The sequence below is a fragment of the Salvelinus fontinalis genome, chromosome 38, assembly GCF_029448725.1.
Source record: "Salvelinus fontinalis isolate EN_2023a chromosome 38, ASM2944872v1, whole genome shotgun sequence".
NCBI classification, from domain to species: Eukaryota; Metazoa; Chordata; class Actinopteri; order Salmoniformes; family Salmonidae; genus Salvelinus; species Salvelinus fontinalis.
In genome coordinates, this window is record NC_074702.1 from 14,705,466 (window position 1) to 14,729,444 (window position 23,979).

The 23,979-nt window shown below is 44.3% G+C and overlaps 1 pseudogene; it reads left to right on the top strand.

The window, feature by feature from the left end:
- Positions 1 to 23,979, top strand: part of LOC129838162 (probable leucine--tRNA ligase, mitochondrial) — a 42,408-nt pseudogene that overhangs the window by 12,769 nt on the left and 5,660 nt on the right.

Consider the following 23,979-nt stretch of genomic DNA (forward strand, 5'->3'; position numbering starts at 1 on the left):
ACAACAGATCTGCTAAAGGTCCTCCTCACTACATTAGATAATGGGCACATTTAAACAGGAAAAACGGTGTATTAACACGGCAAGCACATCTATTTTAATGACCGTATGGATTTCTTTATATTTCTAGATCTACACGTACTCATTTCTCTAGTCAATGTCTGTATATTTTACTTCGGCACGAAGGCGCTCACATAGACTGATATCATCCAGCACTCGGCTTTACAAATTAGGCCCAGGCAGTTACCAAGGATACCGATTTTTGTCTCAAGTGTCAGACTCGTTAGTCGATGCACACTGCTCTCCTCCCCTGTCTCCCTCACCTCTCTCTCTCTCTCTCTCTCCACTGCTCTTCCATTTTCTTCTCTTCTCCACTCCCCCCTTTATTGCCTCTCCTCTGTTTTCTTTCTCTTCAGTAAGAGAAAGCGAAGGATGAAGAAGGAATAGTGAAGGGTGAAAGGAGGTTATCAATTCTTAATAGTGTTGTGAGACGCGGAGGGAAGGAGGGAGACACTGGTATGAAGAAGTGGAAATAAGTGAGAAAACACATTATGAGGAGGAGAAGGGTGGGACCTGACTGACTGACTGACTGACTGACTGCAAGCAAGCAAGCAAGCAAGCAAGCAAAAGCTGGAAGCCTGTGTAAACCTCTGATCACATCTGTCAGTGTTGCAAAGTACAATGCCTTACAACACAACATCCCCATACTAGTGTGAATTAAATATTGATGATGATGATGCAAACAGAGAGGCCTTGATTCCTATTACCATCCTCCATTTAACACATCCAATCAGACCAGCACCATTATGTTCCCTTCTATTCTGATGTATAACTCACATTACAACATTAGGCTTTTATGGGCCTGTGCACAGCCACTCTACATGCATTAGATGTTGATATGTTCCCTCACCTCTCTGCCTTACACTCAGGTTGGGTTTAACAGCTTGTATGTACATTACATGCCTTCTGGCATATAACAGAGAGCTATAGCTGTATTAGTAATTTCCCAGCCTAAGGGGACAAATCAAGTATTTTAAATTGAATTGAACTGTTGTCTTGGGGGCTGTGTGTAACGTGTAAAACCCAATGGGCTGGGAAGAACAGCCAGGTATGATATGTAACTGATTTCTGTGTAACTGTTTTTAGGTGCTAAACACAATGGTCTGGGATGCTTTGGACTCCCAGCAGAGAACGCTGCCATCGAGAGAGGCCTTGACCCGGAGGAATGGACGAAGAGGTACAATACAAGATATGACACAAACACCTCTCCCCCCCCCTCTCTCTCTCTCTCTCTCTCATTCCCCCTAACGTCCTCCTCTCCCCTGTCTGTCTCCGCCCCCAGTAATATCCAGTCCATGCGGGAGCAGCCTAGGGCTCTGCTTTAATTGGGACAAGGTGAGTAATGGGAGGAGCTGAGCACCACCTCTAACCTTCCAGTGGGAGGATCTGTGTGGGTGGATGACTCTCTTTTCTCTCGTGTGTGTATGAATCATCTTGTGGATCCCTCTGCTTCCCTCTCCTCTGACCAGGAGGTGACCACCTGCCTGCCAGACTATTACAGGTGGACCCAGTGGCTGTTTGTCAAGCTTTTCAAGGCAGGACTGGCCAATCAGAAAGAGGTAGGTCTTTGAGTCTGAGTCTGTCCAATCCTTGTCATAGGCTCATAGGCTGTGTCTCAATAGTCCAAAGTGGTTTCCTCTCTTCATCTCCTTTCCATCTCTACTGACGAGGAGATGACGACACTTTGGACTAATGTGATGCAGTCATGCCCCTGGTATTGTCATGGTCCGTGTGTAGAGCTCCAGGGAGGCAGGATGAAGGAGACACATCCCAGGAGGATGAGTCTCAGGCAGGCCACAGAGACTCAGTGGCCTGGGGAACAGTCTTCAGTAACTATGGAGCCTCCTTTGGCTTTGTGAGGAAAACACATTTTGTGTTGTAGATTACAGACAATCGGAAAATCTGTGTTGTAGTGGAGGGGTCATGTAGTTTAATCAGATGCAAGATATTTTGGAACTCGTATCAGTAGACATCTGTCTCTTTTTCTGATTCGATCAGCTCCTGTGATATTGGCTTATGTCTGTCTTTGTGTCTGTGTGTATTTGTAGTAATTGTAATCTGTGCAGGTGTGTGTGTGTTCCAGGCGGTGGTGAACTGGGACCCTGTGGACCAGACGGTGTTGGCTGATGAGCAGGTGGATGACAGTGGGCGCTCCTGGAGGTCTGGAGCTCTGGTGGAGCAGAAATGACTCAGGCAGTGGTTCATTAAGATCACCAACTACACCAAGGTAGGTGTGTGTGTCTCGTGCGCATGGAGGGTGTATTGGTGATAAGCCCGTCAAGGGGCAAAGGGCGTCCTATCACATCAATCTCACCACCTGCGCCTTTTGGCATAATCTGATTGGCTGGCTACAGAGGCTGTGTGAGAATGGAAGGGGGGGAGACTCCTCTGACATCAATCACTGCAGAAACCATGGCTGGCTGTGGAACAAACCTGGGCTCAAGTAGGATCTGTTTTATTTCAAATACTTTAGCTGTGATTGAGTGATCTTACCTGGCACAATGGAACCATTGGAATAGTTCCAAAAGTGCAAACTGCAAAGCCCACCCATCTGGCACGTTAGACTGGGTCAATCAAATGCTCAGAGTATTTGAAAGAAAATAAATACTACTTGAACCCAGCCCTGGCTGTGTAATCAGCAGCCTGCTGAGAGTGTCATTCCCAGGCTGGCCTCACCGGTCCTGGCCTGGCCAGTCTGACTGATGAGAAACCTCCACGTCTCCAGCAGCAGGGTCTCATAATCACTACCAGCCACTACCAGCTACCCTCTGAGTTGAAATTACCCTCTCTGGAGATTTATTCCACCCATGGGTTAGGCGGCGCACTCACAGGCGGAAGAGCGTGAACACATGCAATCACTCACACACACACACAGGCAGCTTGAACCTGGGCACATGGAGCGAGAGTAACTGAAGGTGCACTGATTCAAACCTCTCCAGATGACGAATGGTTGGTACTGAGAGGCTCTGAGTGGAAGCCTTCCAAACTTCTCTGATTGGTGGGCCAGAAGGTCAGCTTCCCTATGCTGCTAGAGCCTTGATTGGTAAGAGTTGATTGATGTGTGCTTGCATTCTGGTAACATTTCCAGTTTCCCCACTTCCCCTGGGCCCTGGTAAAGACATACACTAGTCACTCATGCATTAACCAGCAGGCTTCAGCAGTATGACCCTGTCACTAGGGTTGTAAAGGGTCTGAATTTTTCCATGGGAAGTTAAGCCCGGGAATTTTGCTTAAATTCATTTTTTTAAATTAGCTTAGCTTTTTTTGTGGGATACACATAAGGCAATTCATGGTCTTGTGGCACATTCTGGTTAAACTATCCCAAATTCAGTGGAATTGCAACCCTCTGCATGCACAGTGCATTCTTCCATCACATGTGCACTGCACTCTTCCATTACATGTACAGCTGATTCTTAAGATCTTGCACACTAATGAGATGCTATTGAGCCCACACTACTACACTGTCTGAGCCAAGGACTACATGCTTTCTGGTAAGTTTTGATTACAATACTGTGTGGGGTGAATATATTTTATATGACATACATGATATTTTGATAACTAGTAAATAGTAGAGTACAGCAAATTGTGTTTAAATAATTTCTAACTTGTTAACAATTTCTGCTAGTTAGTTTTTGCTACCATGTGGGTTTTAGCTTGCTTGAGCCTGCCAACTGAGGAGTGTTTATTCACCTGTTTCCATACATGTTTCATTTTAAAACGTTTATCTTACAAAGGAGTTGTTTAATCTAACTGTTTAACTATTTATCTGTACATGGAATTGTATTTGGGTAAAAAAAAAAAAAAAAAAATGTGAATCTTTCCATGAAAATGCCACGGGCACTATCTGATGTGTGGAGACATTTCACTGCAGCTAATGTAGAAGGAAAAGCTGTGTACATTTGCAAATACTGTGCCAAATCCTATGTGAAGAATGCAATAAAGATCCAGAATCATCTGGCCAAGTGCATAAAGTTCCCTCAGCACTCACAACAAGCAACCTCTGACAGAAGTCCCTCTACTTCTATTTAAGGTGAAAATGATGAATCAGACCCCTTATCGATAGCAACAGCTCATGGTCCTCCTGGAATTAGAAGTTTGTTTGACTCAAGGGAGGAACGTAGTCAGAGAAATGCTGATGAATGTCTTGCTCAAGCGGTGTATGCAACTGGTTCACCTCTGATGCTCACAGGCAATGTGAATTGGAAGAGATTTCTGAATGTTCTTCGCCCAGCATACAACCCTTCACCATGGATGATGTATTTTGGGAGTGAGTGGTAAGCAACCTGAAACTCCTGAAACCTATAGCAGTAGCCATTGCATGGATTGAGGGAGACAATGCCATCCTGTCTGATGTTCAGACACTGCTTGCAGATGTAAGAGAAGAAATACCTACTGCCCTGCCCACTTCACTATTGCTAGCAGAGGAAACTGTAGTTCTGAAATACATCAAAAAGTGTGACGACTTCTGCCTGAAGCCCATACACGCTGCAGCGTACATGTTGGACCCCAAGTATGCTGGCAAGAGCATCCTGTCTGGTGCAGAGATCAACAAGACCTATGGTGTCATCACTACTGTGTCTCGCCACCTTGGCCTGGATGAGGGCAAGGTTCTTGGCAGTCAGGCGAAGTACACTTCCAAGCAAGGGCTTTGGGATGGAGATGCAATATGGCAGTTGTGCCAACATATCTCATCAGCCTCCTGGTCATAGGGACTTTGTGGATCTGATGCTCTTTCCCCTGCTGCCTCCATCATCCTCCAAATCCCACCAACATCAGCCGCCTCAGAGCGCAACTGGTCCTTGTTTGGGAACACACACACCAGAGCACGCAACAGGCTGACCAATACAAGGGTTGAAAAATTGTTGGCCATCTGGACAAATTTTAAGCTTTTTGAGCCTGACAACGAGCCATCCTCAACAAGGTTGGAAAGTGACAGTGAAGATGAGGTCTCAGAGCCTGATGTTCAAGAGGTGGACTTTGAGGAGGTCCAGGGAGAAGACATGGAAGCCTGAGAGGATGACGGCAGGTAGCCTAGTGGTTAGAGCGTTGGGCCAGGTTGCTAGATCGAATCACCGAGCTGTCAAGGTAAAAATCTGTCGTTCTGCCCCTGAACAAGGCAGTTAACCCACTGTTCCTGGGCCGTTATTGTAAATAACAATTTGTTCTTAACTGACTTGCCTAGTTAAAGGTTAAATAAAAAAAACAACCAAAGCTTTAGTTTCTACATTATCATTTTACAGATGTATGTTGAAAACGTTTTTGGGAGATGCGGTTGATCATTGGAGATCATTCAATATTCTCTTTCTTTTGTTGTTCAGTGAAATCATCCCATGTGATTAGTCAACTAATTTTATTAAATTTAAATTCATAACTAAATTGTTTTTTAAATTTCAATTGGAAGAATTTAATCATTTGCAGTAATGTCTACTTATGATAAGGTAAAAGGTTTATGTTTCTGTCTCCAGAAGATATGGTAAATATATCCAATGCAAAAAACATCTACATTTAAATGGTATTAATATTAATTTGTATATATTTCCATGAATTCCCATATAATCCCGTTATTTCCCATATATTCCTTTTAATTCCCACGGAAAGTTTCCACCTCTGAATATTCCCCAAAATGTGCAACCCTACCTGTCACTGCACTTTATCTCTGAGATACACACACACACACACACACACACACACACACACACACACACACACACACACACACACACACACACACACACACACACACACACACACACACACACAATTAATACTTACATTGACAATAGATGTTTTCTATTTCATGCATAATCACACACACTGATGGACTCACTCATTTGAACACATCACACTAGTGTCATGTAAATCAACAACATGGCATTCACTTCAATTACCAGCCTCACACAGGCTACACATACATTCATCATTTTACACAGGCATACGGACATACACACTCTATTAAGCTTTGCTAGATTGTTCCATAAGCATCCTCAGATACATGCATTTGTTAAGGTGATCAAATATTTCATGTATGAACGCATGTAGGAGAGATGCTCCAAAAGATGCAGGGAAACACTCACACTCACACTCACCCACACCGACATTGACACGGACACACAAAAAAACCTTAGCCACCCTCACTTTATTGATATAGAATTTTACAGCTTTGCTAGGTTGCCTTGGAAACCCTTGGAATTGGCTCAGCCATAGGCCTACATCTCTGGTTAAACCTGAGGGTTTATGTGGCTCCAATGATGTTGTTTCTTTTCTGGAGACAGACACAATTTAGTTTTGTTTTTTTCTCTTCATCTCATGGTTTGAGCAGAGTACCACCTCACCTCCGTTCCCCTCAGCGGGCATTTGTTCTTGATGACATCGCTGTGACACCTCAAGGCGGGGTGTCTCAGACACCACAGCCTGCTGGCAGCCAGGCTGTACGCTCTCACTGGCATTGTTGTTAGGCTGCTTGACTGACACAAAGACACCAGCATTTATGGCAAGACACCAATCTCTTTCTCACTCTCTCTGATTGTCTCTCTCTCCATCCATGCTTTAGAAACAGTGAAATAACATTGATACACACTGCAATTACAATCATCCTTATCGCCATTGTTAGTATTGGTTGTATTGCTGTTATTAGTGTTATTACAGTGTGTTGGGTAGAGATCTCAGAGGGTGGTTTGGGAATGGGTTGTGATAGTGGGGGAGAGGTATATCAAATTGGTGCTGTTGCCTTTTTATCTTCTCCATTCAGACAGAAGCGGAACCCAGCTGGGGCTTTCTGGCCTGCCCCTTTTTGTTATGCATAGCTTCCTTTTACAAATGTGTGTGTGTGTCTCTCTCTCTCTTTCTCTCTACATCTGTATCTCCCTCTCGTTATGAAACTGTTGAGTCATGAGCGATTGCTTTGCGATAAACGCAAAAGTAGGCCGTGTAGAGGTCAGGATTTCTAAAATCCCTCTTTGACTACATAATATGAGACGAGGTAGACTGTGGTATTGTGCCAGGAGATTGATTGAGCTTTGGAAGAGCCTCTCAGGGTAAAGAGGAAAAGTCGATGATGTGCTGATCTGGGACTTGAACCCAGTGAGTGTTCCCCAAACGTACACAGTATCTTCATCTAACATTACAATATGATTTAACATCTTTAGGATATATTTAGCATCAATGTGATTTAAAAAAAAATGTATGATGTATTTCTCTCTCCCAGCCCCTCCTGGACGCCCTGGCGGAGCTGCCAGAGTGGTACGGGGTCAAGGCCATGCAGGCCAACTGTATTGGAGACTGCACCGGCTGCTACTTCCACATCCACCTCAAGGTTAGACTCACATGTCTCATCTGTTCCTTCTTGTCAGTCCATCCTGGTTTAGTTTTTAGACTACCTAGTCTTCCAGGTATAAACATTTGAAGGTATTCTAGGATTATCACTAGGATTAGCGCAAAGATTCTCACCTGCTACATCATTCTCATTCAGCTAGCAGCACCAGTCATCTCTCTGCAAGCAGCAATTTAATCAAACATAGTGGCTGTGTGTTTATTTCCATTGAAATATCCAATGCACTTTTAGAATGTTGAAAGAGTATTGACATTCTAAAATGGTTTCGCTAAAAGCCTTTTGTGAGCTCCAGTCACCCCAGTCATAGAACTCCTTGCAACAGACGGAGGAAATGTATTAGGTTGATGCCTTCCTTCCTTATTAAAATCGTAATCATATTTCTGGTAAGGGGGGGGGCTGTGACTCTTTCTCACTCTCTCTCTCTGTGTGTGTGTGTGTGTGTGTGTGTGTGTGTGTGTGTGTGTGTGTGTGTGTGTGTGTGTGTGTGTGTGAGGGTGGTTCTCATAAATCAGTCAGAACCAGGCAGAGTGGGGTAATTCAAATTAGTGCCATCGGTGGTTTTGTAGATGGGAAGCAGGAACCAGTCCCGTTACATCTTTAACATTGTCAAGGGTGTTCTGTACTAAATGACTCCCAGAGTAGCTGTATTAGGATTCTGTATTTTTGGTGACAATTGAATGGCATTTCTGTCAGGCGATAGCATGTTAACGCATTAGCGTTAAAACATGATCTATTGTTAAATATTGCATACAAACCTCGCTACGGTGTTTTCTTTTTTCTTACCAACTAGTGTTATGTTTTGTTTTTAAACTATCCTTTACCCTGATCAACAACAAATGTAGCCAAGTTACTGTCCTGTCATGTATTTATCCATAAACTGTGTGTGTTTCTCTTTCCTTTCCTCCATGCAGGTGAATGGGGAGGAGACGGAGGGAGACTCTAGCAGGCTACACCTCCAGCCCAGAGGCAGTGTTTGGGGCTGCCTACCTGTCCATCCTCCCCTCCCACAGACTGCTGCATGGTACCAGCCCAGTCCGCTCAGCCCCGGAGAGAGTCCTGCAGACAGGTAGAGGTAGGAAGGAACCACTGTCCAGACCTGGTAGTCTGTGGTCATTTTTTAAGTGCTGCTTTACTCCAAAGTGGCTTACAATAAATATTCAGCATATGTGGCCCATTGTAACTCTGTCAGAGCAATGGCACATTTTACTGAACAAAAATATAAACGCAACATGCAACAATTTCAAAGATTTGACTGATTTACAGTTCACATAAGGAAATCAGTCAATTGTAATACATTTATTAGGCCCTAATTTATGCATTTCACATGACTGGGAATACAGATATGCATCTGTTGGTCACAGATACCTTAAATGAAATGGGCCTCTGGATCACTTCATGGTATTTCTGTCCATTTAAATTGCTATTAATTGGGATTCCCCTGAATCGCTCTCTTTCTCTATCTCTCTCTTTTTCTCGCTTTCTCTCTCTCTTTTTCTCACTCCCCCACCTCTGTCACTCTCTTTCACTGTCTATTCTCCCTCTCTCTCTCACACACTATTCTCTCACTCTCCCACCTCTCTCACTATCTATTCTCTCTGTCTCTGTCTCTTTCTCTTTCTCTTTGTGTGTGTGCCGATAATGAGGCACCAGAGGAGAAGTGCTGACTCCTGACCTTTGACCCCCAGACTGCCTGACAGAGGTCACAGCCCACAACCTATTTACAGGTCAGGAACATCCCCCTGTGATCTCCAGCAAGCAGGATTTTGAAGGTCATCTAGACACTGTCATCGGTACGTGGATGTGTGTGTGGGTTTGAACATCCACATGGGTTGCACATACAGTATGTACTCACTGTGTATTATTGGCCTCTGAGCTTTTGTTTGTCTCTCTGATTGAAATTTGATTGAAATAATCAATTCTATTTATAAATCCCTTTTTACATCAGCCGATGTCACAAAGTGCTCTACAGAAACCTAGCCTAAAACAGCAAGCGATGCAGATGTAGAAGGATGGTGGCTAGGAAAATGTCATGAATCGCATTCAGCTTTTCCCTGTGTCCTGTACATGTTTGTAGATGTCACTGTGCCGGTGTGTCCTTGAGCCTGCAGTGTGTCTCTGTCGTACACTGGGCGTTTGGCTGCTGTTGGAATGGTGCTTTGGGTGTTTTTCTCACTCCACGAGTCCACAAGGAGGGCAATACCCATGAGGAACTAGCCATATCCCAACAACCCACGGCCCCCTCTTTTTTGCAGGCCCTTGGACCAATTTCAACTCAGTCGGGGTCTCAATGTACTGTTAATAGAATAATAGAATACACAAGGTGTATTTTCGAAATGTGGTTGTGCATCAGCAGTCACTCAATTAGCCCATGTCAGCAAAAAAATGTAGGTTGATAAGTTAGTCTAGCGGCCAGCTATCTAAAGTTATAGGAAGCATGGTCGAATTACCGACTGCGGTGGGGCTCATTGTTTAACAGTTATCATATTAAAAACTGCAAACATTTACCTCCATTCTATTGCCAAAATGTGTAGAATTGCAGGGAATTACTGTTATAAAATGACATGCTGGTATGTGTGTGATAAATGTACTATGTGTGTGTGTGTGTGTCCCTGGCAGGTATCCCCGACAGGAGTGTAGAGGATGCTTCTGTGGCCAGGGCTCTGGGTCTGAGCTGGAGCCCAGTCCTGAAGGGCCAGGAGGATGGAGGACACACACTGCTCAACTCTGCTGAGGTCTGTCTGGACACACAGCAACACACACTGTCACTCTACACAACGTTACCAGTAAACCAGCTTTTTAGTCATTCTACATATTGTTTTATGGCTATTAATGGAAGACCCTTATTTATGGTTGAATGAAGTATCGGCAAATAGTTGAGTTTTGTTGATTTCATGTCAGTTTGAGCTTCTAAGCTGTCATCCTGTTCTCTCTCGTCCACCCCCTTCTGTGTAGTCCACAGGCCTAAGCAGGGAGGAGGCGTTTGACTCCATTACCCAGAAGGCCAGAGAGAAAAGTGGGCGGCCACCTGACCAGCACCAAGCTCAGGGATTGGCTGATTTCCCGGCAGCGGTACTGGGGCACGCCCATCCCCATGGTGCATTGTGGGTCTTGTGGTCCTGTGGCGGTCCCTGAGGAGCAACTTCGAGTCACCCTGCCCAAACTACCTTCCATCACGGGGAAGGGGGCATCCCCTCTGGAGCACGCTGATGACTGGATCAGCTGTACCTGTCCCAGGTGAGAACACACTGACACTCTGAGTGAGGTGTGAGAACACTTCAGTTGAATACCGACTGGCACTCTATTCCCTACGTAGCACACTGCTCTTGACCAGGACCCATCAGCCTGGGTCAGAATCTAATGCAACCGGTCAAATGTCCAGTTTGGAAATGAATGCTGGTACTGTCAGTTGGATTGGAAGTTCATAGCTAGTTCACAAACATAAGTGACGGAGTTCACTTTATTCCACTTATATTAAAATCAAATCATTTTTTCAAGGTTGTATATCTTTCTCAATGGTTAGTCAGCGACTTGCTCTTAGGTTCAGGCAATTATTTCTGGTGCTTTCAGTTTTCTACTCCATCAGTTCCTCCTTTTTGCCTGTACTAAAAGTCAGGATAAATGAGTCCAAGGCCAGATCAGCTTTGAGTACCGACACCCGCCCTGTGATTTCAGAGAGTATACAGAAGGCATCCCATATGGATTCTAGTCAAAAGTAGTGCACTATAAAGTGAATAAGGTGCCATTAGTGATTCAACTACTGTGTATTGAGGATATGAATACCGGCTAGTTTTTAACACACAGGGACCAGGGTTATGTAATCAGTGACAGATGTCACAGTGGTTATATAAACCAGCTGAGGCCTACATGCCAGGCATGTCTATGCCCCCACCACACACAGACACAGAGACAGGCAGACAGTGACTGTCAATGAAATGTGTGAAAATGCTCCCTGCTGCTCGTTAAACAGTGGTTGCATCCCAGATGGCACACTATTTCCTATATAGTGCACTACTATTGGCCAAGGTCCACAGGGCAATCCCCACTTCTCATGACGAAGACCCTCACCAACATAGGATTTCTTCATGGGGAGTTTCCTCCTTGAAAAAAATTATAGTTCCATGATTGGAAGTGGAATTGTGGTACAGTAACTAAGAAATGCTGTTTCAACAGCTCAGTCAGACAGTCATACAGAGAGAGAGATGGGGTCGTCTGGTCTGACGGCTATATCCAGAGACGGTCTCCTCCTCCTCTTCCTTGTCTCTCCATCTCTTGTTGACGGCGTCTGAGGAAATTTGCTCTCTTAACTCAACGATCATGTCCAATTAAGCGTCGGGTGGAGTGTACAGAAGGTGTTTGATGAGAGATGGTGGGGGAGATGGAGTTTTATCTGTCTGTCTCGTCCTTGAGAAGTCATTTCCTCCACCGCTGATATTGTCTCTGCTCCCTGTCTGCCTACTGCTGTGAATTGGCCCCTCTCTGTGTGTAATTAGTCCAGCTAGCTTGCTACACCGAGATAGTGTTTTTGATTCCCGTTTTGTCTTGCCTGGTGACATCACCAGGCAGTATAAGTTAATAGACCAAAAACTAAGAGAGTTCCAAACCTCTCTGCCAATAACAGCTAGTTATCAGGTTACACATCCCTCCCATCAGGCCCCCTCCAATTAGGTCCCTCACTCCCATATGTCGTAGATACATTCTTGCTTTCTTCTTTTTGACCATTTTAATGCAAAACTATTACAGTAAGGAACTAAATTGTTCTTGCTTCTGATGCCACATCTGTTTGAGAGGATTCTCCCCCAATCTGGCACACACACCCGCAATGCACTTTCAGTTTATTTTTGCTATCTGGTTGGAATTGTAGCTCTGCTACTCTCAGTCATTCCTGAAATCAGCCTATATACAGCAGGACAGGGCATAACCATAGTCATAGATAGCACATGTGTCCAACAATCACAGCCCCCCCAGGAGTCTGAAACTGTATGTCTGTCAAATTACAATAATCTGTACCCTGAATGGTCATCGGAGAGCGGGAAAACCACAGGAGAGCGGTGTGCAGCCACATGGAATTCTTGGAATACTATAATGGCTCTTCTGTGTGGGTTTTCCATTTATTTAGCTATTTTGTCATGAAAGGCTCTTTGGTATGATGGTGCATTTTGATCTCATGAAATGGCACCTGGGTATTAACCTGCTACACCTTAGCCTTGTTGCTAAGCAACCCCTCTGCCTTATTATAGACTGGCAGGGTGTATGTGTGTGTGAGAGAGATTGTTTATGAAGAGGGGTAATCTCACTTTAAGAGTAAAAGTGTGAGGGTGTGTTGATATGCTTGTGTGTGACAACTAGTGCCTGTTTGTGCCATTAAAAACGTCATACTACAGGGGACCAGGTATGGTGCTGTAGTGTTCTTCTCTAGTGTTGCTGATTGTCTTCCTGGCATGGTGATTCTGACTGGGTGGTTCTATTCTATGGAGACTCATTAAACACTGAGACACATTCTCAGTTCCAATGTGCAAGTTGAAAGTAGGTACAAAAATAGTTGTTTTTTTGTCACTCGCCTTCGCCAGTGTCATGTGTTGCTCTCTCAGTGAGGCTGCCAGATGAGCAGTGTGTACAGAGAGCTCTGTTTGGATTGGATGAAAAGGGCCTGGGATGGAACTTCCAACAGACACACACACACACACCAAGCTGGTGCACACACAAACCCACCCACCCACCAAGCTGGCATGGTGCTGGCCGGTTCTGTGTCCCTCTGGCAGTGCTCTTTAGTCAGGACACAGGAGCAGGGATCTGATGGCTGTGTAGTGGTTCCAGCCTCACTGTGGCATCTCCTACGGGACGTGACCTCCACAGACAGATGGTTCCAGCTCACATTAGATACACACTACACAGGCCAGTCCTCTGGACACTTTATGCTTACGAACTAAACTAACAAAAGTAATTTCACAATAGGATAATGGAGGAGATGTTTATAGTTTCTAAAATGACTGCACTCTTACTTACCTCTTTCATGTGTCACTATGAATAAGAAACAGTGATTCAAACCAGCTAGCTACTGTAGCTACATGACAAAATATCCACCAAGACTTGAGCCGTGTCATATTCAATCATTATACTGTGTTTGACATTTGGAGTCATATCTCCCTCCAGCGCTATCGCCCTCCTGCGGGAAATTAGGTTCAAGCGCTAACTGTTATATTTGTTGCATTGTTTTAAATGCACGTTAAATAAATGTTGTTCTGATTCTATTTGACCCCTCTCTCCTGTTGTGTCTTGTCAGGTGTAAAGGGCCGGCCAGATGGGATTCCGACACCATGTACACGTTTGTGGACTCATTCTGGTACTATTTCAGATACTGACCCCCACAACCAAGACAGTGACCTGGGTTTTTCTCTTCCTCGCTCTCTCTGTTTGTCTTATTTATCTTCCTATCCCCCCCAAAATATAATCTCTACTTTTAAATCAACCAGTACCAGGTCCTACAACATGAAAGAGGGATAGAGAGCGGGAGAGGGAGTGTTGTAGGACCTGGTACTGACTGATTTAAAAGGGAAGATTAGAGATTATATTTTTTGGGACTGTTCCAAAATGAAAGAGAAGTAGAGACAAAAGTCACCTTAGGTAATTAGGCAAAAAAAAGTTACCTTACGTAAACAGTTTTGTAAACAACGAGAATCTAGACAAATATTACAAATGTAATATGCATTGTCCATTTAATCACTGACAAATGTTTTTTCCACTCACACATCAGCGCACCATTTTACACTTCCTCTCAAACAGTCAATTTCATACACACGCAAACAAGCACGCATACCGTTAACCTGTATTCCCTGCTGATGGAGATTATAAACTCCTGGCCGTTAGCTGCTGGGGCAGTGGCGATACCCAGAGCTTTAACAAAAGAGATTAATTTCCCAAAGGCAGGACTTGTCTTTCCTTCACTGACCTTGCTGGGTAAATCCATTTCAATTCAATCACTTTTTGACAACACCCCTTTTGATTCGAACGAAACCTTACATACATATTTGCCCATTTGTGGAAGTGCTCAGAAAGTGACGTTTTGGACCTGAATGCCCAAACAGTCAAGAGATAAAGGTGCTCAAAGTTGACCCATTGTTGTATAGTGCACAATACCAGGATACATCCAAGTCTTCATCACTGGAAAAGATAAACAGTTGAGATTGATATAATTTAAAATCTTACAAACAGGGTTGTCAAACTATTTAATAATTTATGGATTTTTACTTATTTATATATATATCAGTTGAAGTCGGAAGTTTACATACACCTTAGCCAAATACATTTAAACTCAGTTTTTCACAATTCCTGACATATAATCAGAGTAAAATTCCCTGTCTTAGGTCAGTTAGGATCCCCACTTTATTTTAAGACTGTGAAATGTCAGAATAATAGTAGAGAGAATGATTTATTTCAGCTTTTAGTTTTTTCATCACATTCCTAGTGGGTCAGAAGTTTACATACACTCAATTAGTATTTGGTAGCATTGCCTTTAAATTGTTTAACTTGGGTCAAACGTTTCGGGTAGCCTTCCACAAGCTTCCCACATTAAGCTGGGTGAATTTTGGCCCATTCTTCCTGTAGGGAGCTGGTGTAACTGAGTCAGGTTTGTAGGCCTCCTTGCTCGCACAAGCTTTTTCAGTTCTGCCCACAAATTTTCTATGGGATTGAGGTCAGGGCTTTGTGATGGCCACTCCAATACCTTGAATTTGTTGTCCTTAAGCCATTTTGCAACAAATTTGGAAGTCGTTGTCCATTTGGAAGACCCATTTGCGACCAAGCTTTAACTTCCTGACTGATATCTTGAGAGGTTGCTTCAAGATATCCACATAATTTTCCTTCCTCGTGATGACATCTATTTTGTGAAGTGCACCAGTCCCTCCTGCAGCAAAGCACCCCCACAACATGATGCTGCCACCACCGTGCTTCACGGTTGGGATGGTGTTCTTCGGCTTGCAAGCCTCCCCTTTTTTCCTCCAAACATAACGATGGTCATTATGGCCAAACAGTTCTATTTTTGTTTCATCAGACCAGAGGACATTTCTCCAAAAGTACGATCTTTGTCCCCATGTGCAGTTGCAAACCGTAGTCTGGCTTTTTTATGGCGGTTTTGGAGCAGTGGCTTCTTCCCTGCTGAGCGGCCTTTCAGGTTATGTCGATATACGACCCGTTTTACTGTGGATAAAGCTACTTTTGTACCTGTTTCCTCCAGCATCTTCACAAGGTCCTTTGCTGTTGTTCTGGGATTGATTTTCACTTTTCGCACCAAAGTATGTTCATCTCTAGGGGACAGAATGTGCCTCCTTCCTGAGCGGTATGACGGCTGTGTGGTCCCATGGTGTTTATACTTGCGTACTATTGTTTATACAGATGAACGTGGTACCTTCAGGCGTTTGGAAATTGCTCCCAAGGATGAACCAGACTTGTGGAGGTCTACAAATTTTTTTCTGAGCTTTTGGGAAAATTCTTTTGATTTTCCCATGATGTCAACAAAGAGGCACTAAGTTTGAAGGTAGGCCTTGAAATACATCCACAGGTACACCTCCAATTGACTCAAATTATGTCAATTAAATTAAGCTGCTAAGCCATGACATAATTTTCTGGAATTTTCCAAGCTGTTTAAAGGCACAATCAAGTCACGTCTGTAGCCATGAAGTGCTTTGAAAGGCTGGTCATGGCTCACATCAACACCATTATCCCAAAAACCCTATACCCACTCCAATTTGCATACCACCCCAACAGATCCACAGATGATGCAATCTCCTTTGCACTTCACACTACCCTTTCCCACCTGGACAAAAGGAACACCTATGTGAGAATCCTGTTCATTGACTACAGCTCAGGGTTCAACACCATAGTGCCCTCAAAGCTCATCAATAAGCTAAGGACCCTGGGATTAAACACCTCCCTCTGCAACTGGATCCTGGACTTCCTGACGGGCCGTCCCCAGGTGGTAAGGGTAGGTAACAACACATCCGCCACGCTGATCCTCAACACAGGGGCCCCTCAGTGTTGACTCCAACACCATCATTACGTTTTCCTATGACGTTAACAGTGGTAGGCCTGATCAACAACGAGACAGCCTATAGGGAGGAGGTTGGAAACCTGGCCGTGGGGTGCTAGGACAACAACCTCTCCCTCAATGTGATCAAGACAAAGGAGATGATTGTAGAACAGAAGGAAAAAGAGTACCGAGCACGCCCCCATTCTCATCGACAGAGCTGCAGGTTGAGAGCTTCAAGTTCCTTGGTGTCCACATCACCAACAAACTAACATGGTCCAAGCACACTAAGACAGTCGTGAAGAGGGCACAACAAAATCTATTCCCCCTCAGGAGACTGAAAAGATTTGGCATGGGTCCTCAGATCCTATAAAGGTTCTACAGCTGCACCATCGAGAGCATCCTGACTGGTTGCATCACTGCCTGGTATAGCAACTGCTCGGCCTCCGACCGCAAGGCACTACAGAGGGTAACGGCCCAGTACATCACTGGGGCCAAGCTTTCTGCCATCCAGGACCTCTATACCAGATGGTGTCAGAGGAAGGCCCTAAAAATTGTCAAAGACTCCAGCCACCCTAGTCATAGACTGTTCTCTCTGCTACCGCACGGCGGTACCGGAGCGCCAAGTCTAGGTCCAAGAGGCTTCTAAACAGCTTCTACCCCCAAGCCATAAGACTCCTGAACACCTAGTCAAATGGCTACCCAGACTATTTGCATCCCCCCCCCCCTCTTTTACACCGCTGCTACTCTCTGTTATCATCTATGTATAGTCACTTGAATAACTATACCTACATGTACATATTACCTCAACTAACCGGTGCCCCCGCACATTGACTCTGTTCCGGTACCACCCTGTATGTAGTCTCGCTATTGTTATTTTACTGCTGCTGTTTAATTACTTGTTACTTGTATTTCTTATCTTATCTGTATTTTTTTAAACTGCATTGTTGGTTAGGGGCTTGTAAGTAAGCATTTCACTGTTGTGTTCGGTGCATGTGACTCATAACATTTGATCATATTTTAGGCAGGTTACCTTTGCTTTCTTGTGCACAGGAACTATGGTGGTCTGCTTGAAACACATCAAAATTGTATTGAATTCAAATGGATTTATCCTGCTGTAAAGCTGCTTTAAGAGGGTGCTGGCCTCTTCCTCTTTTATTTCTTAGCTGGACAGATTATGCCAGAACTGAAAAAGCAATTAAACTGTTTGAGCATCCTGTTGGCTTGCTGTGGCCTGGACTGAGGTTTTGGTAGAGTGGGGGCCACCAAGAGTTTAGTGTGTTTGTGTGTGTGTGCGCGGGTGTGCGTGTGCATGTGTTTTTGGCCTGACACCAGCACACAGGGATGGTCATTTTCTGCCCAGTGAGTCTAACTCGTTTAGCCAGTTCAATTATTCTGAGACTTCATCCACTGGCAGAGAGGACTGTGAACTGTGTAAGGTGACACACACTCAGAGTGATACTATCTCTAAATCTATGCACTATCTAAGGAGCATTGGGAGTTTTGAGCCGAGGTACAGTGTTTTCCCAGCCAGCCAAGCTTACGTCTTCATCCTCTTCCTCATTGTTTTCTGGTGACTTGGTCAGATCTACAACCAGACAGATCCTTCAGATAGGAATTATCTGAGAGGGAGGGTTACTTCACCTCTCCTCTCTGAGCTCTGATTACTCATCATCAGGATATACATTTATTTGTGTGTGTGTGTGTGTGCGCCTTCAGGGGGATGCTTCTTGACTTGTGGGATAGATGTTATTAGGCCCAGGCTGCCCCCTAGAGGATATATCTACACATACAGTTGAAGTCGGAAGTTTATATACACTTGGGTTGGAGTCATTAAAACTTGTTTTTCAACCACTCCACAAATTTCTTGTTAACAAACTATAGTTTTGGCAAGTCGGTTAGGACATCTACTTTGTGCTTGACACAAGTAATTTTTCCAACAACTGTTTACAGACAGATTATTTCATTTATAATTCACTGTATCACAATTCCAGTGGGCCAGAAGTTTACATACACTAAGTTGACTGTGCCTTCAAACAGCTTGGAAAAGTCCAGAATATTATGTTATGGCTTTAGAAGCTCCTGATAGGTTAATTGACATCATTTGAGTCAATTGGAGGTGTACCTGTGTACCTTTTACTCTGATTAAATGTCAGGAATTGTGAAAAACTGAGTTTAAATGTATTTGGCTAAGGTGTATGTAAACTTCCGACTTCAACTGTAATATCAAAGACCAGACACCTTACACAATGTAGTCATATTTACTATAACAGCTTCTATAGTTGAGCTACTTCTTATATTGGTGAATTCCTTCACATTATTATTATTATTCTCTCACTATACTGTAAAAAGAAGTTTAAAGAAGAACAAATCGACAGAAAACACCAAATATAAATTGGGAGTGATAAGTTTACTTCACTCTAACTAACTTGTGCCCACCTCTTTGCACCCCAGGCCTTTTGAGCGCTCCCTGGCAGATGTTGATAATGGGATATGGAGAAGGGAGAGTCGGTCAAGGATCGATTCAGACAAGGTGGTAAATTGTATGACAAGCGACAGTTTAATTATGAGTAAAGATATCTGGTACAAGCGTGCACGGACTTATTCATTTAGCTCATATGGAACTTGCAGAAATAAGCCCAGATAACAGAATGCATAGACATTTTATACAGCACAGTCTGGAAGTTCTGGTCCTCTGGTTGGTTCTGGACAGGTTGTTGTCTTCTCAGATTGGTCCTGATGAGCTGGGCGTCATCCTTCTGAGTCTTGTAGCAAAAGTTCTTTGTTACCAAATGTTCAGCTAAGCAGGAGATTTTGTGTGTGCGTAGTCAGCCCTCTGTCCTTGGGTATGTGTGTGTGTGTCTTATTATCTCGTGAAATGCGGACCCAAGCACCCTTTTCTTATCAGTGTTTATGAAAGGTTTACGTCAGCCCTCTGTCCTTGGGTGTGTGTGTGGGTCTCTGTATCTGTTTATGAGTTTGTGAGAAACCCTGCTTAGAAAGAAGTGAGTTATAACAATGTAATAGCAATATGCTTGTGTTATTTTAAATGGTATTTATTACACAGACCACTGGCTTCCTGTGGACGTGTACATTGGGGGGGAAGGAGCATGCTGTTATGCACCTGTACTATGCACGCTTCCTCAGTCACTTCTGTAGGGATCAGGGCCTAGTGGGACACAGGTACAGCAACTATTCTTCACTAGTCGATATCAATAGAACTATTGTGCCAAAAGGTTGTACCCACTTAGGGGTGAATCCTAACTTCCAATGAATCTGAATTTTCACTTAGTCTCCCATTGACATACCACTGCTGGCTTGCTTCTGAAGCTAAGCAGGGTTGGTCCTGGTCAGTCCCTCGATGGGAGACCAGATGCTGCTGGAAGTGGTGTTGGAGGGCCAGTAGGAGGCACTCTTTCCTCTGGTCTAAAAAATATCCCAATGCCCCAGGGCAGTGATTGGGGACACTGCCCTGTGTAGGGTGCCGTCTTTCGGATGGGACGTTAAACGTGTGTCCTGACTCTCTGAGGTCACTAAAGATCCCATGGCACTTATCGTAAGAGTAGGGGTGTTAACCCCGGTGTCCTGGCTAAATTCCCAATCTGGCCCTCAAACCATCATGGTCACCTAATAATCCCCAGTTTACAATTGGCTCATTCATCCCCCTCCTCTCCCCTGTAACTATTCCCCAGGTCGTTGCTGCAAATGAGAACGTGTTCTCAGTCAACTTACCTGGTAAAATAACGGTAAAATAAAAATAAATAAATAAATTGACGTTAAAGTGAAAATGTCCACTTAAAAGTAAGTGGAAGCTAACTGAAGAAGGCACCATTACCAAATCGTCTTTGTAACGTTTGTATAATTATCCCCTGCAGAATTTTTTTTTTTAAAACGGCAAAATGAAATAAACTCTTTGAATGTCCACTCCAGGGAGCCTTTCAAGAACCTGCTGGTGCAGGCCTCATCAAGGGCCAGACATTTAGAGCTGCAGACAGCGGACAGTACCGGAAGCGAGACAATATCGACTTCACAGGTGGGCACAGCAGGGTGGCGACTTTACATGTCTCCATTCACAGGTTAGAGTTAGTAGACATCCCTCACAGATGGATTCCTGAGGTTGCTCAGAAGTTTTTCCTGGTCAGGTCCTAGAAGAAAGAATGGAGGAGCACCATCTTAACCCTTAGCCTACAATTTCTGCTTCCTCACGGCAATCAAATGAACATAATCAAAAATAATAATCAAAAAAAGATGCACGCTACTGTCTTTCCAAGCTAGTCGGAAGACTTCCAGTTTGGTGTAGCGCCATTTCCGTTCCAATTTTCTGGAGGCTTTCTTCAGAGCTCGGGTATTTTCTGTATACCAGGGAGCTAGTTTCTAATGACAAATGCTTTTAGGGGTGCGACTGCATCTAGGTTATTGCGCAAGGTTAAATTGAGTTCCTCAGTTAGGTGGTTAACTGATTGTTGTACTCTGACGTCCTTGGGTAGGTGGAGGGAGTCTGGAAGGGCATCTAGGAATCTTGGGTTGTCCGAGAATTTATAGCACGACTTTTGATGATCCTTGGTTGGGGTCTGAGCAAATTATTTGTTGCGATTGCAAACGTAATAAAATGGTGGTCCGATAGTCCAGGATTATGAGGAAAAACATTAAGATCCACAACATTTATTTCACGGGACAAAACTAGGTCCAGAGTATGACTGTGGCAGTGAGTAGGTCCAGAGACATGTTGGACAAAACCCACTGAGTCGATGATGGCTCCGAAAGCCTTTTGGAGTGGGTCTGTGGACTTTTCCATGTGAATATTAAAATCACCAAAAATGTGAATATTATCTGCCATGACTACAAGGTCCGATAGGAATTCAGGGAACTAAGTGAGGAACGTTGTATATGGCCCAGGAGGCCTGTAAATAGTAGCTATAAAAAGTAATTGAGTAGGCTGCATAGATTTCATGACTAGAAGCTCAAAAGACGAAAATGTCTTTTTTTTTTGTAAATTGAAATTTGCTATCAGAAATGTTAGCAACACCTGCGCCTTTGCGGGATGTGCTGGGGATATGGTCACTAGTGTAACCAGGAGGTGAGGCCTCATTAACACAGTAAATTCATCAGGCTTAAGCCATGTTTCAGTCAGGCCAATCACATCAAGATTATGATCAGTGATTATTTCGTTGACTATAACTGCCTTGGAAGTAAGGGATCTAACATTAAGTAGCCCTATTTTGAGATGTGAGGTATCACGATCTCTTTCAATAATGGCAGGATTGGAGGAGGTCTTTATTCCAGTGAGATTGCTAAGGCGAACACCGCCATGTTTAGTTTTCCCAACCTAGGTCGAGGCACAGACACAGTCTCAATGGGGATAGCTGAACTGACTCCACTGACTGTGCTAGTGGCAGACTCCACTAAGCTGGCAGGCTGGCTAACAGCCTGCTGCCTGGCCTGCACCCTTGCCTGCACCCTATCTCATTGTGGAGCCAAGCCAGGGGAGTTAGAGCCCTGTCTATGTTCGTAGATCAGATGAGAGGTACAGGGTTAAAAAACATATTTTAAAATGTTTCATTCTCTTCCTCAATGTTTTTCTGGATTTTTTTGTGGCTTTTCTCCTCCTCTTCCCGTTGCATGGCAACTGGGTAAACACGAACACTGGCTCTGTTCATGGAGGTGAGGCTTTATATCACTCTCTGAGGGCGCGCACAAATGAGTTCTAGCCCTGAGTAAACAGACTGATCAAGGAATTGACGGAAAGGTCGTTCATGTCTATCTCAGGAGGCTTTTTTAAAAACTATTTTTCTTCTACTGTCAGTATTTGCTTTTTACATGTACCTGCAGGCAAATCTGAAATAGCACCCTATATTGTGCACTACAAAAGTAGTAATAGAGTGCCATTTCAGACAACGGACAGTTTGCTGGAGATATATAGAGGTGTCCAGTGCTAACCATTGCCTTGTCCTCTGTGTCAGGTGAGGAGCCGGTGCAGGTGGGTAGTAAGGCCGGGCTACAGGTGACATGGGAGAAGATGTCCAAGTCGAAACACATCGGCCTGGACCCTCAGGAGGTGGTGCAGCAAGTATGGCTTCGACACTGTCCGTCTTTACATCCTCTACGCTGCTCCCCCTGAACAGGACATCCTCTGGGACGTCAAGAGTGAGTTACACGCACCCTGTGACCCCAACCCCCACCTCTACCCAACCAACAATAGACTGTGTGGCATAGCATTATTTATTTTGCAGTCAAATTACTGTATGTTGTGGGGGAGTTTAATGAAACTGTTCCTAAACAAAGAGAAGTCGTGGTTTCATTATTCTATTGTTTGTGCTGTACTACTCGCCTTTACCAGTAGGTGTCACTAACTGCAGTCACTGTAGATGACTGAAACTGCCTTATCATGCTCGGACCTTATATCTGAATATGTAAATGCATTGAACATTTGTATCATCCGGGTCTTCTTACATGTGACATCTGAAATGGGTTTTTGTCATACCAGTTTTAGTCTCTCTCTTATGTTCCCGCTGTGGAGCTTGTCATCAAATGTTCAATTAGTGCTGCAGGTTTCACTTGAAGTGTGAATATGACACTGGAGGCCTCCCGAGTAGAGCAGTGTTGCTGTGCCACTAGAGATTCTGGTTGGAGTCCAGGCTCTGTCGCAGCCTGCCGTGACCGGGAGACCCATGGGCTGGTGCACAATTGGCCCAACGTTGTCCGGGTTAGGGGAGTGTTTGGCTGGCAGGGATGTGCTTGTCCCATCGCGCTCTAGAGACTCCTGTGGCAGGCCAGGCGCAGTGCATGCTGACACGGTCGCCAGGTGTACGGTGTTTCCTCCGACACATTGGTACGGCTGGCTTCCGGGTTAAGTGGGGATTGTGTCAAGAATCAGTATGGCTTGGTTGGGTCGTGTTTCGGAGGCCGCACAGTTATCGACCTTCGCCTCTCCTGAGTCCGTACAGGAGTTGCAGTGATGAGACAAGATTGTAACTACCAATTGGATAGCACAATAAAGGGGAGAATTTTTTTTCTCTAAAAATAAATATAAAAAATAAGAAAAGATTGACACTGTGCTAGCTATAGCACCTTATCGTATTGCATGAGGAATTATAGGCTACATCCATACTATACATTTTAGCCTCAGCGTTGCATAACAGGAGAAGCTGCTGTTCTCATTTCATCCTGGGATCTATATGGTAACCTGAGACCACTCTCGGGTCTGACAGCCCAGAGTAGCCTAGCGGGTGTGAGGAGCAGAGAATGGAAATTGATTTGATATCCAATAGTGACGCGTTCACACTTTTATAAATAGCCGTCTTCTGTTCCGACTCCCTCAGTGTGGCCGGTGGGGTTTGATTCTCTTCTCGCCCTTCAGAGTCCGTGCTGTTAAAGGGCCCTGTGCGTGTGTGCGTGTGTATGGCCCGACCCACCCTAAGCCCCCCCCAAAGCCACTGCCATCCTTTGATCCACCCTCTGTCTTTGACTTAACTTAACTGTGGAATGTTCACATGCACAGCCTTCTTGTTTTTAAACACAGTGTGAGCCAACCAGTTATCAGAACCATGTATAGTGATGACATCGAGAAAAAGCT